This window comes from Ambystoma mexicanum, chromosome 8 (genome assembly GCF_040938575.1).
Source record: "Ambystoma mexicanum isolate Mex_15411 chromosome 8, UKY_AmexF1_1, whole genome shotgun sequence".
In the NCBI taxonomy this organism is placed as follows: Eukaryota; Metazoa; Chordata; class Amphibia; order Caudata; family Ambystomatidae; genus Ambystoma; species Ambystoma mexicanum.
In genome coordinates this window covers 391,903,650-391,919,056 of record NC_090929.1, presented here as the reverse complement: position 1 = coordinate 391,919,056, position 15,407 = coordinate 391,903,650, and positions in this window count along the sequence as shown.

Below are 15,407 nucleotides of genomic sequence, written 5' to 3'. Positions count from 1 at the left end.
GGACCCGGTGTTAGGGGTACCCTCACTGCTCTTTTTGGTGGACACTCATTAGCCATAAGGTTGGAATTTCCCATAATGCTTTTGGGGGCTGATAACCTTAGTCCTTTCTCTCCTTTGATTTATTTTTTATCAGAAGCTTATTTTCTGATGTGGATGTGTTTGCCTGAGATTGTTTCTGGATTTGATGACTCACATAACTGTCAGCAGATTTTGCAAGCTCCCTAGTGCCTATGATATCCTTGTATACAAGACGCTGCTGTAACTCCACCTCTCAATTTTTCAGGACATGCTCACATGACATCAAATGAAATAGTCACTTAAATTTGTCAACTTTGTTACCAGTGTCCTAACCAGTGGAATGGGTATCTAAGTTGGGTTCTCCAGATCACTACTGGCCACCTGGGAATCCGCTGCCACACTAGCTTAGCTTTGTAAAAATCTTGAGGGATCTTAAGCATTTTGGCTTTACTGACCTCACTGCCACCGGGGGAGTTCCCTTTTCTGGCATAGCTCATAAGGGCACTGCACAAAACCAATAATGACTGTCAGTGTTTCTAATATTGAATACTGTGGCGAGGCGGAGTAAGGACTATGACTAGGAGGTGTAATGATTGGGGCAATAGACCTTTACTAAACAAAAAGACAAAGCTATCTTTCCCTATTTCTGGAGGGGTTTCCCTGCCTTAAACTAGGAAAATGTGGGTGCACATCAGGATGTCAGTCCAAACTAAAATATACACCATCCTCTGTCTCAAATGCACTACTCTGCCGTTGACACTAAACAACATAAACAATGTTCAGTCAAATGCTTCAAACAGCACAAGGAAATGACTCCCTTATCCTGGTAAGGTACTGCGCTTTCGAGTAGTTTCCAGAGTGGACTCTAGATTTAGGGTCTGATTTACCAATGTCTTAAGACCAGGAGAATGATTCCCTTCTCCTGGTCAACTTCAAGTACTTCAACCTGACTTTCGACAGTTCATTCCATAAAACTCACAAAGTCTTTTGATTTCTTTCCACAAACCTCTGAATGTCCATGTCCAGCTTTGATCCCCCTCTATGGTAGCCTATAATTCTTCTTTAGGCAATTTACCTTCAGCCAATTCTCTGTGCGTTTCACCACCGTAACAAGGGCGATGGCTCTTGAGTCTTTCTTGACTCTTGGTGCCTTCTATGTCATCACTGTGATGAAGAAGATTACTCTTGATGCACTCTTGCGAGGTATGACTTTGTTTGTCACCACTGTGATGAAGGAGTTTACTCCCGATCCACTCTTGCTTGATATGACTTTCTTTGTGAGCACTGTGATGAAGGAGATTACTCCTGGTGCACTGTTGCTTGATTTGACATTCTTTGTCACTACTGTGAGGAAGGAAATTACTCCTTATTTACTCTGGCTTGATATGACTTTCTTTGTCACCACTGTGATGAAGGAGATTACTCCTGACAAAGAAAGTCATATTAAGCACTCTTGCTTGATATAACTTTCGCTGCCACCACTGTGAAGAAGATTACTCCTGATGCACTCTTGCTTGATATAACTTTCGCTGCCACCACTGTGAAGAAGATTACTCCTGATGCACTCTTGCTTGATATAACTTTCTTTGTCACCACTGTGATGAAGGAGATTACTCCTGATGCACTCTTGCTTGATACTACTTGGGAACTGCTCTGGACCCCACCTGGTCTTCCTGCGGTTCCTATTACCTGCTTCGGCTTGGGGATATGGCTCTGGTTCTTCCCGGGGTCACTGGCACTCAGTTCTGTGGTTCTCGGTTCCTGTGCGGCTCTGCTGCAGGTTCCGGCGGTGATCTGTGCAGTGTTTCTGTATCAAACAATCTTTTTGAGGACATGCAACCACCATGACTACTGTAGTCTCGCCGGATCCTTCAGCAATGTCTAGCCCTTCACGTCCTCCCTTCTGATGGGCAGCTTCACTGTGCCTCCAAGACTTCTGGTTTGACTCTCCAGGGCTTGGCTGGCATTCTGCTGCTTAGTGTGGTCTCTCTCTTAGTCCTTCTTTGCTTTCCATTTTACTATGGATTGATTTGAAATAAAATTCTAATCAATGTGCAACACGCACAGAGCAATACACAACCAAGGCGAAGAATTCCTGAGAAATAAATTACGCCTACACCAGCCGACAAGAACGCTCAGATCAAACAACAACATCTGCCTGGAACCAAAACCCTACAACAGAAGAAAACTCAGAGTATCCTCTTTTTCTCACTGCATAACTAGAAGACCATCCACCAGAACGCCCACACCGCTAAAACAACGATGAATAAAGATACCAACCCCGTTTCCCACTAAACAACTGAAGACGAACAGAATCCAAGGAACGCACTACATGACATACCATAAGACATAATGAGAGATAGCAACAAGTGGAGGACACTGCAGACTGAATACACAGACAGACTAAGACGGAAGCACCTAGACGACTCATCCATAACATCCCAGCCTGTACCTCACCGAAGTTCAAGCAGACAAATTCACTTAGTAAATAGAAGGGAAATAGGACACCACAACTCCTGCTCCGACACGTAAGGAGGAGAATAGACACTCTAATTTCGCTTCAAAGTAGCCCGCCTACTGTGGAACCTGAACCCTTCCCCCGCTGCGCAGGAGTCTCGTAGCTGGGAGTTAACCCAATCTCTGCATGCTGCATGGTGAGATGCGGTTTAGTGGGAGGCCTGGACCTATTAACGACTCTGAGGGGGACTCAGACTTAGGTGTGGCATACGCACTTGTTTGCTGGAGGCTGAAGCAGGGCTTCGTGGGGACCAGTATTACTCCCCACTATGCAGGACTCCCAAATTTAAGCATTCAGCCACACTGTTAAGATTAGCTACAAACATACAACCCACTAACCAGAAAGCTCAAACTCACTGCATACTTGACCCACTCAAAAACTCACACAACCAACTCTTCCAGCGCAAGTCGCATTCACTTCACCACACCGCAACAACACATAAGCCGCACCAACAGCACACCAGGACTGACACTGCTCCGATACCAGCACCAAAGCTCAGCGCACAGTGTATACCGAGATGAAGCTGCCAACAGAACACCACTTCTCTCACTATCCTACCCCCCCTTCGCCCTGCTAACCCATCCCGCCTTCTCGATTTCAGATCCGCCAAAGCGTCTGGGGACCAACTACGTTGGTAACAGTAGGCAGTACAAATACCTTTATCATTTAACATTAACATATAGCTGACCCCGCCCTTGTGTAACATCAACTCATTGTTGCAATGTTTCTGTGGCAATCTTCATGCCTATCGGAGGCCACTTCATCTCAGTATTTAGTTGAGTCTGCATATTGTTAACCCACATATGTCTTCCACTCTTCCTCATCCCAGTATTCTCAACACTTATAGCAGTAGTTTTAGCATAACTTATGATATTCCTGTCAAATGGGATGGAGGGAGAAAACACCCAGGGTAAGGTATTTTGGGATTGGGTGTTAGGAAGGCTTTTCCCCAGTTGGATGTCCTTTGCCTCAGGAGAGGAGTCCCTCCCTAAGACGTCCTTCTCATATCACCACCCATTTGGATTTTCTTTTACCAGGGATCCATAGCCAAATTTTCAACCACATCACATCTGAGCAACCTGTAGGGGCATCTATGGCAGATCCTCATAATGATGCTTCCAGCATTGTATATGGTGCAGATGCTAATAGTGTTGCTAGACCGGTAAAATAGCTCAACGGGTTGAGCGCTTGCTGCTGCAATCTGAGGTCGCAGGTTCCAATCGCGGCAAGGCCAACTCAGCCTTTCATCCTTCGAGGTCGATAAATAAGTACCAACTTCGGTTGGGTGATATTGTATGTAAATATGTGCTCTGTAAAGCACTTTAGATTAAGGCGCTATATAAATAACACATCATTATCATTATGGGTTGTGTTGTAGCTGTGATTGTATGGCAGGAAGCTTGTATTGATGAGGTTTGTGCTGAAACGACTCAATGTGCTAAGGCTGTCTGCACTACTGCTATATGTGTTCTACCGGACTTGCATCTGAGGGATCGACCTCAAGCCCTGGGATCGTATCTCTCCAGCTATGAAATCCTTTCACTGGCTCCCAGTGGATGCAAGGATTACATTTTAAACCCTCTGCATTGTCCACAAGGCTTTCTGGGTCCTGGGTCCAAAATACCTTCAACTATCCCTCCGCAAATACCTCCCTTCTCGAGCCCTTCGCTCCTCTACTTCTAACTCCCTCAGGGTCAGTCGTTTTTCGAAGAAACAAGCTGGGGGCAGATCTCTGTCTTCTGCTGGGGCTTCCCTTTGGAACAGCCTCCCGGCCACCCTGAAACTTGAGGAGAACCATCTCTGGTCCGGAAGCACCTCAAGATCTTCCTCTTCGCTTCCGCCGTTGCCCCTCTTTTCCCCTGCTGACCTGTTTTTCTCTCTCGGCACCGTGCACCTGGACAGCCTCTGTCCTTCGGGCCCAGGTACCTGCTCGCCCTGCCTACATCCAGCGCTGCCTTAGCGCCACCCCTTGCACTGGGTTTCTGTATCCGCACCCATACAGTCCCCCACCCTTCTTCTGCACTTATCAGATATACATGAACTTACTAATCTTGCACTTGCCACTTGCTGGCTGCACTACCACTTTTCACTGTCTTATTTATTTACTGCACTTATCATTTATTCTGTTCTTTCCTCTGTTCCGCACGCTCCACTTCTTCCCTTACACGCACATTCCCCCTTTTTCTGTTTTCCATGCACTTGCGTGTTCTTAATGTCACTGGGCCTAGTAAGTTCGTTGTTTATTTTGTACTCCCTTGTTCCCCTCCCTTTGCTTGGTCGCGCTCTGAAACACTTGTGTATGAGGGCGATATAAATAAAATATCATATCATATCATATATGTAGGTGGCAAAAAATTAAAGAATGAATGACTTCATTTAAGGCAGTTCCCCCGGTTCATCAGTTATCTTCATAGTGTCTCCATATACAAGTGATCAATTCACTAGACTGGATACTGCCTAGCCCATCTAAATGTTATTAATGCAGCTGTATGTATTCATTATAATTGAAAGTACAGCCATTGTCAGCACTCTGCTTGAAGTGAAGTAAACCTATGATGGGCTTCAAATTAAGCAGTGTGAGCAAGGTTACATAAACACAGCTTAGCGCAATGGCTAACAAGCAAACAAACATATTCTCGTTTCTGCGTGCCAGAACAGAAGTCGATCTTCCAAGCAAGCTCTCATATTTTTCAAGATGGATTCCTCTAAAGAAACCAGGCCTTTGCAGGATTACATAGCCTGTTCTAGGAGTTTAACAGTAACATTCTCCACACACACATGCACAGCATGTAGCGCCTCAAACCAAACATAATGTCAGTCGAAAAAATCCTACAGCAGAAAGACAGGAGAAGCACACACTTGCACGAGATGTACTCGTCACCCAAACACGCAGACATTGTCGCAGAGAAGACAGTGTCACAGCTCACATACATGCATAGTAGTAATATTGCCACAGAATAAGCTCCCAACAATGCATACTCAACAGTATGTACTGATCTCCAGTGAAGATGAATGCATTCATTCTCCAACCAAATGATAGCTGTTGAAAATGCAATGCCCACAAAGCGCCTCTCTTGCATTTGTTCCTAAAATGCAAACATCTAGATTTTCTTTGGGCCGGCATCAAAAACAAGGCTAACCCGACTCTAAACACCGATATAAAACTGAACCAGAAGACAATTCTCTTCAACAACCTTGCCTCATTCTACTTCTTATCAAAACCAAAAGAACTGTCATACAAAAAGCATATAATGCTGACAGAGATCCACCTTCTGTGGTTGAGGAAATGCAAATGTAGCCCCTAATTCCCGGTACACAGATAATTTCTGGTCCCCAGGCCAAGGGCAGTCCCCATTGGAACCAAACACCCCCACCCCCTTTAGGCCAGCTGCACAGATAGTTGCTCTACACCTGCAAATATAATCTCTGTTCAACAAGAAATGGGTTATGCCCTGAATCCCTACCCTACTCCTTTATGAGACGCAGACACCAAGATGCCAACCGGAACCCCACTGCATTTATGAAAAACACATAAGCTTTCTTATTAAACATTCCTATCACTTAAGCCCCTTCTTAGTTCACCTGGTGAGGGCTTCTTCTGAAGGGATCTGCCCCTTCAGCCCATCTGCCCTTATCTGGGTCAGAGGGGGATCCACAGGGTGAAAATGATGGAACAGACACCTGATCTACATCTGGGAAGACCCACTGTAGAGGGAGGCCAGTGGTTGGGTCATCCCACCTCAAAGGCAGCCTCTTGCCAACCGTAATTTCATTTACCTGTCCCACTACCAGGGAATACAGAATCTCTTTATCTCTTCTACCCACTGATCTACTTAACTCTATATTCATTCGACTAATTAAACCACTTTTCAAATACTAACATGAACCATGCATACCTATAACTATAAACATTCACCTAAGTATATATTTAATTATATATTTATATATAGATATATCATTGGAAAAAAAGATTTGCAAAAAGCATAAGATTAAACCAACAAAAACCAAAAGTCTACAAACATCGGAAATAAAAATGTTAAGGTAAAAACAAACTTTATTAAAACATTTAAATATATATATATATATATATATATATATATATATATATATATATATATATATATACAAATCAAATATGAGTAGAAATTAGCACAATGACAGTCCAGTCTCATGCCTCGTATCAGAGACATAAGGACGTGACTGGCACATCGTGGCCCATGTTACCAAAATTACAATGTTAAGCAAAATACCTCTTTTCCCCTTTTCTCTTTGTCAAGACTCGCCCAAGCATTTAAGAACCTTAGGATTACAAAATGCCTCTCACAATACCTATATAATTATAATATTATTTTATCTTTCTGTTTTTTTCAAACTTTCTTTTGGGAACATTTTACTACTTGCCTGAAGACTTATAATAAATGAAAAATAATTAAAATATTGAGAAATACTTAGAAGCAATACGTATACAAAGAAAATTGAATTAAAGGGTGAGTAGTACATACATCTCATGATACTATGTCAATGCACAACTCAAGCATGCTTGATTATACGGTGAATGCAATACTTTTATACTTTTCTTTATTTTTTTATTTTTTTATTTTGTTATTTTTGTTTTAAAGACATCTCTCCAGATGAGCCACTGCAAGAAGTGCTGAAACATGTGTTGAGAGAGTTGAATAGAGTGAGTTGAATACATTGGATAACTGATTTACTTGATTTGCAAGATTTAACCTGACAAGAATAAAATTGACAGACAAACAGTGTAAGACATCTGTCGTTTATTGGAACAGCTATACAAATACATCAAACCAGTTGGCACATTTGGACACAACCCTACCTTCTTAAAAAATATTTAAATATATATATATTAAAATCAAATATCATGGTAACCTCAACAAAACCTGTTTTTGTATTGCAATATTTAGTTTTTGCTCTATAATGCTTCATAGTGAAAGTAATGTGTTGTGTGAATATTTGTTTTTAATAAAAATGTTAAACTGTTTCTATTGATCTTTTTATGTTTATTACATTTGAGCTGCTTTTGTTAATATTTGCAGTTTGCATTATTACTCAATTTAATTTAGAACATATTTCACCTGTTTGCATTTTTTATTAGTGTAATGACTATACATGTATATACATTGCCATTTGTAGAAGTAAATGTTACTAAGCTTTTACTGTATATGAAATTGTAATACTTTTTTAGTTGTTTAATGCATGTTTTCTTTTTATAACATTCAGTTTATTGTTTAGTAAACTATATTTATTTACAATTACATGTACTTTGTTAATTGATATTGTTGCATATGCAAAGTATGATACTTGAATCCTTAAGTATATTTTGTTATTGCCGATTTATTGTTTAAAATATTCGGTGTATTTTTTTATTACAATTTGAGTTCGAGGAGTTTTACTTGCATATATTATATTTTAAGTTTGGCACTATGTAGTAATTTTGTATTACAAAAACATGTTATACTTTCTTTTAAGATTTAGGTCTACAGTTAATGCACTTTTGAAGGATTTTACATTTTATATGATTACTTGTTTTTATGTGTGAATTTGTTCTAATTTTATGGTACTATTGTATTCTTTTAAGTGTAAGGGTGAGTTAAGGATCCCATGATATTTGACTTTAATATACTTTTTAAACTGTATTAATAAAGTTTATTATGTTATTACCTTAACATTATTATTTCTGATGTGTGTAGACTTTATTTTTTTGTTGATTTAACCTTAACTCATTTGTATCATTTTGTTGTCAAATAATTTCAAACTTGTTTACGTTTAAGAGATTTGTAATTTCGGGTGTTAGTGGTGATACTAGTGTGTGTTTTAAGAGGATGTAGTATGTTAGTGGATAACAGTGCATTGTTTAAGTGTATTGTTACGCTCACCGGGTATCCACAGGGACGCCACCCAGCCGGGTTACTCGCTGGTAAGCTTCTCAGCTTTGTCCTGATGTGGTCTGCGGGGAAGTTTCTGCCTGAAAATACAGGAGGACAGTGTTCAAGACTGACCGACTGGGGTAAGTATCCTCCCTCCACCCCCGTATGATTTCAGTCCCTTAGGTATGCGAAGCTTCAGCGCGGCGAACTGGCTTGGTTGAGCCCCGCTGGTAAATGATGGCGCATTAAGAGCGCTATGAAGCAGTAAGTAAGCGTTATGCGCAGCGCTGCAAAGTCTTGCCTTTGCTAACCTGTGTTTTCCTTCCTTGTAGGTCGTGGTGTTCTTCAGCGCGAGTGGAATGTCCGGAGTGGTGCCAGCCGAGAGGCGACCAGTCAGCTAAGCCTTTTGAGCAGTTCGTAATTTGTAAATGTCTCCACTGCTTTCTTTAATATTGCCTCTATCTTATTCTTTCAGGTTGTTCTGTCCGGGAGGCGTGCAGATTTGAGGAAGCTGTTCTCAGTAGCTGCGAGTGTTTAAAGATGAAGACTGCAGGTAAGATACTGCTGCTAATGATGTTACTTTTGTCTCCTTGCAGGTTCCGCTTCTCTGAGGTTCGAGGGAATAGCTTGACACGGTGAGCGTAACGTTGCAAGCTTCAAAGTAACGTGAAGCATGTCGTCTTGCTCGGGTGTGGTTTAAGTAGCCCCAACAAAATAGTCCAGGTAAAGTAGTCCCTAGGCTACCACACCCAAAACACTAGACCGCATAGCTTGGTTCTTAGGAACCAAGCTATGTGGATGCCTCCATGTTGGCTGACAATACAATAAAGTAGTTCCCAAGCACATTGTTTTTCATGGTGTCCCTCTTCACGGCTTTTGAAGAGGATGCCAGGCTCTAGAGGCCCAAGTCTTGACTCCACCTGACCAATGGGTTTGCCAGAGGGGGTTTTGGGCGAGGGCTGTGATAGCACTCCCCCCTAAGGCCCCTCCCATGGTGTTCCTTCTGTCTGGCAACAGGTTTGGTTGGAAAGTTCTGATGGAATTTCCTGTTTAGACGTGGTGCGTGGATATTCTCACTGGTCTCCCAGGATCTATCTTCTGGTCCAAATCCTTTCCAATCGACGAGATAATATAGCTTGGTCCTAGAGTATTTAGAGTCCAAGATATATTTGACTTCGAATTCTGGTTCTCCGTCAACAAGTATGGGCTTAGGTGGTGTCCCAATCCGTGTGCCGGGTTGCATTGGTTTCAGGAGGGACACATGGAATACCGGGTGGATGTGTAGATTAGGTGGTAAATACAGTTCCACGGCTGCTGGGCTGATAATTGCCTTAATGGTATAGGGTCTTAAGAATCTGGGATGAAAGGTCCGGGTTCCATTGATGGGTACGAATTTAGCGCTAAGCAAACTTTGTCTCCTACTTGATAATCAGGGGCCTTTTTCTGGTGTTGGTCGGCGAATCTCTTTTGTTTTTCTTTGGCATGAATAAGGTGTTCCCTTGCCCTTTTGAAAGCCTGAGTAATGGTTATGTGTAGAGTCTTTACCGCTGGCATTTCCAAGCTGGCTGGAAGGTCTAGTTCAGAGGAATGTGGATGCCTGCCATAAAGGGTATAGAAGGGTGTTTGTCCCGTGCTTGAATGCAAATAATTGTTGTATGCATATTCGGCTATCCATAGTAGGTCTTTCCAATTCCTTTGTTCGTGGTGCAGCATGCACCGTGCATATTGCTCGAGTGTCTGATTGGTTCTCTCGGTTTGGCCGTCCGTTTGGAGATGATGACTGGTAGATAGCCGAATGTCGATCTGCGCCATTGCACAACATTTTTTCCAGAAGTTTGAAACAAACTGGCTGCCTCGATCAGAGACCAGAACCGAAGGGAAGCCATGTAGCTTAACCACACCCTCCAGGAACACTTTTGCTAAAGTGGCTGCATCTAGGAGGCCTTTGAGAGGAATAAAATGGGCCATCTTCGAGAATAAGTCCACAACTACAAGGATGGTGTTGAACCCTTGGCTTGGAGGTACATCCATGATGAAGTCAAGGGAAAGAGTGTGCCATGGAACTGGATGAATGTCCAATGGCTGTAGGAGACCAGATGGTTTTTGTTTCTGTGATTTATTTTGTGCGCAGGCGCCGCAGGACTGAATATACTGAATGATGTCCTTACGCCAGGTAGGCCACCAAAAGTTCTCTTTCACCTTAGCTAGGGTTTTGGCAATCCCAGGATGCCCTTCGATCAGTGAATCGTGATAGTTTGAAATAATATGCTGTTGTAATTCCTTCTTGGGTAAATATAGGCGATCCCTAAAAAAGGGTAGATGGTCCTTGATGGTATATTGTTCTCCTTGAGTTTGCCATGCGAGGTAGGCATCAGGATTCATTGTCCATTGGATTTCTTTTCGTAGTTCTGCTTGTGTTAAGGCTGTTGTGATACCCAAGAGTTTGTCTTCAGGTATAATAGGTACTGGGTCTGGAGTTGTATATACTATTTCATCTATGCCCATGCGAGATAAGGCATCCGCCTTTCCGTTTCTGACTCTTGGTCGAAATGTGATTACATAATCATATTCGGCGAAGAAAAGGGCCCACCATAATTGGCGCGAGGACTGGGCCTTGGCTGTTTTGAGATATTGCAGGTTTCGGTGGTCTGTGATGACTGTAATGGTGTGTCTGGCCCCCAGAAGGTAGTGTCTCCAGGCTTTAAAGGCAGATTTGATAGCCAGGAGTTCCTTGTCCGTCATGGCATAATTACTCTCTGGAGGTGAGAACATTTTCCACCAGAAGGCCACAAGATGTAGCTGGCCGGTTTCCGGGTCTCTCTGTGAAAGGAGAGCCCCCATTGCGAGACTGGACGCATCAGTTTCAACGACATAAGGGAGGTCTGGACGAGTATGTCGTAGGATTGGAGCGGAGGTAAACCTTCGTTTAAGTTCCTGAAAGGCTTCTTCTGCTTCTTCGGTCCAAGCAAACTTTTTATTGTTTTTTCGTAATAGTACTGTGATTGGGTGCACAACCTGAGAGAAGTCTGGGATGAACCCCTTTCAGAGATGTCGGTGAAGACCATTTCAGAATGGCATCTACCTTGTGCACGTCCATTCTGATGCCTCCTGGAGTAAGGATAAAACCAAGAAATTCTACTTCGGTGACGTGAAAAAAGCATTTTTCAAGCTTTGCAAACAAGTGATGTTGACGGAGCTTGGTGAGGACTGAACGAACGTGCCTGACATGATCTTGTTTCGAGGCTGAGTATACTAAGATGTCGTCTATGTACACTAAGGCGCACACATCAATTAACTCCCTTAAGACGTCATTCATGAAATACTGGAATGCCGCAGGAGCGTTGCATAACCCGAAGGGCATGACTTGATATTCAAATAAGCCATACTTAGTACGGAAGGCGGTTTTCCATTCATCTCCTTTTCTGACTTGGACCAGGTGGTACGCTCCTCAAAGGTCCAATTTGGTATAAATTTGGGCATCTTTAACTTGGTCTAGCATCTCAGGGATAAGTGACAAGGGGTAGCGGTTCTTCACAGTGATCTGGTTCAATGTGCGGTAGTCAGTACAGGTTCTCAAGTCTCCTTCCTTTTTCGGTACGAAGAACAAAGGACTGGCTGCGGGGGACTTCGAAGGATGGATAAATCCGTTTGCAGGGTACTGGTCTAAATAGGATTTCAAATGAATGTTTTCTGGTTCTGTGAGAGCGTAAATCATGCCGCAAGGGATTTGTGCACCAGGAACAAGGTTGATCTGAAAGTCATAGGGCCTGTGCGGCGGCAATGTATTGGCTTGGTCCTTTCAGAAAACATCCTGGAAATCATGGTATTCACTTGGCAAGGTATTAGTTGCTCCCAGGGTTGATACTGTCGGTCCGGGAGTCATGGGGATACAGACGTCTGGTTTCTCCTATTGGTAATAGCAGGCAGGGGAGCAGTCACCGGGGAAGGTTAATTTTCGTTACCGCCAGTCTATCAAAGGGTTGTGAGCAACCAAGTATGGCATCCCTAGTATTAGCCTGAACAGAGGTGCCTTGATGAGCTCGAATGAAATAGACTCCCGATGTCCGTCCTGGCACAGCAAGGTTACCCAGGCTGTGCACTGGGTTACTGGTCCGGAAGCAATTTCTGTCCCATCCACGGTGGTTACCTTGTACATAGTTGGCTTAGAACACAAAGGAAGCCCTATCTCTACTGCCAATTCTTGATCAATATCATTTCCAACTGCTCCGATATCGATGTATGCTTCAACGGCATGCATTCTTGACGACTGTTGGTGGTTAATTAAGATCACTGGTATTGCAAAGTGCGAGGTCAGCAACTCTTTCTTCTCACTCGACAAAATGACCTCTACGTTTGTCGAGCTTGGTAGTTTTCCAATTCCTTAGCTTCATCTTTCTCTGTGGCCCCGACTGTTCTTCTTGGGGGTTTTACTGGACAGTCCTTCAGGAAATGTCCTGGTTTCCCACAATACAAACAAAGCTGTTGTTGTCTTCTTTTGTCCCACTCTTGTTTTGTTAATGGAGGCCGTATCCCTCCAATCTGCATGAGTTCTACAGCATTTTCAGGTACACGGGGTGTGTTTTCCCTTTGTTGAACAAACACGGTCCGAGGGTTCGTCTTAGACCGGTCTGCCTTTCGGTCCTGCAACCGGTGGTCTTGCTGCACGACCAGATTTATGAATTCTGCACAGTCTCTGGGTGGATCAACCACCTGGGCTAAGACGTCCTTTAATTCACCTTGTAAGCCTCGATGGAATAACGTGGTTCTTTTGTTTTCTGGCCACCTAGCTTCTGCAACCAGTCTGTTGAAGGTAGCAATGTATGTTAACAAGTCCTGATTCCCCTATCAGAGGGACAAGAGTTCATTGTCTACTGCTTGTTCCTGGGTATGCCGAGCAAAAAGTTTTTCCATTTCTCTCTGGAACCCCCCAAAGTCATGTAATAGAGGATCGTCATGGGTTAGCAAGGGCACGGACCAATCCGCTGCACTACCACTCAGGTATAATAAGAGAAAATCTACCCGAGCTTGGTCGTTTGGAAATGCTCCAGGCCTAAAAAGAAAATGAAGGCGGCACTGATTGATGAATGCCGCACACTTCCGTGGGTCGCCTGAGAACCTTTCTGGTGGTGCCAGGGGCACGGTTGCAGGTAACATGATCTGTACCGGAGTGGGTGGTATGGCAGGGTTTTGCATCGTTGGATTGCTTCCAGGTAGAGGTGTCTATCCTGCCTGTGATTGCAAGTATTGCCTGCTAATCTCTTCAGTGCATTCTTTGTCACTATTAGGTCTCTCCACAGGGCATTAGTCTCTTGTCGGGCAGAATTAACCTCAGCACGAAGCTCTCCTAGTAATTGGGCCAATTGGTCCATTTCTGATGTCTCCATGGCACCCAGGTGGATTTGTTATGGTTGGCTTTGCGTTCTGTTACGCTCACCTGGTATCCACAGGGACGCCACCCAGCCGAGTTACTCGCTGGTATGCTTCTCAGCTTTGCCCTGATGTGGTCTGCGGGGAAAGTTCTGCCTGAACATACAGGAGGACTGTGTTCAAGACTGACCAACTGGGGTAAGTATCCTCCCTACACCCCCATATGATTTCAGTCCCTCTGTTTCCCTCTCCTCATCTTATGGTAGAATTAGGCGTGCTCTCCGTCCTGTCTTCTTTGCAGGGGCGCGTTGTCTTTCATGGGCGAGTGCGGTCCAGTTACTTCACTGACGCCGGCCCGTTTGATATTGTTCAGGTAGGTCTTATTGCTGTTCTTTAGTTTTGTTGCTATCCTGCATGCCTTTCTTTGTTTAAAATGTCTCTTTTTTCTCCCTTAGGTATGCGAAGCTTCAGCGCGGCGAACTGGCTTGGTTGAGCCCCGCTGGTAAATGATGGCGCATTAAGAGCGCTATGAAGTGGTAAGTAAGCACTATGCGCAGCGCTGCGAAGTCTTGCCTTTGCTAACCTGTGTTTTCCTTCCTTGTAGGTTGCGGTGTTCTTCAGCGCGAGTGGAATGTCCGGAGTGGTGCCAGCCGAGAGGCGACCAGCCAGGTAAGCCTTTTGAGCAGTTCGTAAATTGTAAATGTCTCTACTGCTTTCTTTAATGTTGCCTCTATCTTCCTCTTTCAGGTTGTTCTGTCCGGGAGGCGTGCAGATTTGAGAAAGCTGTTCTCAGTAGCTGCGAGTGTTTAAAGATGAAGACTGCAGGTAAGATGCTGCTGCTAATGATGTTCCTTTTGTCTCCTTGCAGGTTCCGCTTCTCCGAGGTGCGAGGGAATAGCTGGACACGGTGAGCGTCACGTTGCAAGCTGCAAAGTAACGCAAAGCGTGTTGTCTTGCTCGGGTGTGGTTTAAATAGCCCCAACAAAATAGTCCAGGTAAAGCAGTCCCTAGGCTACCACACCCAAAACACTAGACTGTATAGCTTGGTTCTTAGGAACCAAGCTATGTGGATGCCACCATGTTGGCTTACAATTTGAAGAGAATGCCAGGCTCTAGAGGCCCGAGTCCTGACTCCACCTGGCTAATGGGTTTGCCAGAGGGGGTTTTGGGCGAGGGTCTTGACATGTATGTATGTGTGTTGTAACTTTCTGTGTTGTAAGACTGTGTGTCATAAGATTGTGTGTCGCATGTTTTGTAGGTGCATGTGTTGAAGGAGCAGGTGTTGAAGGAGCATGTGTTCTAGGAGTGAGTGTTGTAGGAGCGTAGGAGCATGTATTGTAAGAATGTGTGTTATAGGTGGTGTGTTATAGGAGCATGTGCATTAAGCATGTTTGTATTAGGTGCCCTTGCTGTAGGAGCACATTATTATTGTTCACATATACAATGTTAATATCACAAATGCACATGTACGTTTTTGACATGAAATGTAAATCCATTCTATTCATGCACTGTATGCCTCCTAAAGTGTACATTTTCGTATTGAAAGTGTACATGTGACCAGTAAAACTCATACGCTCTGTACACAGTTCGTATGACTTGCCTTTGATGTGAGCTTT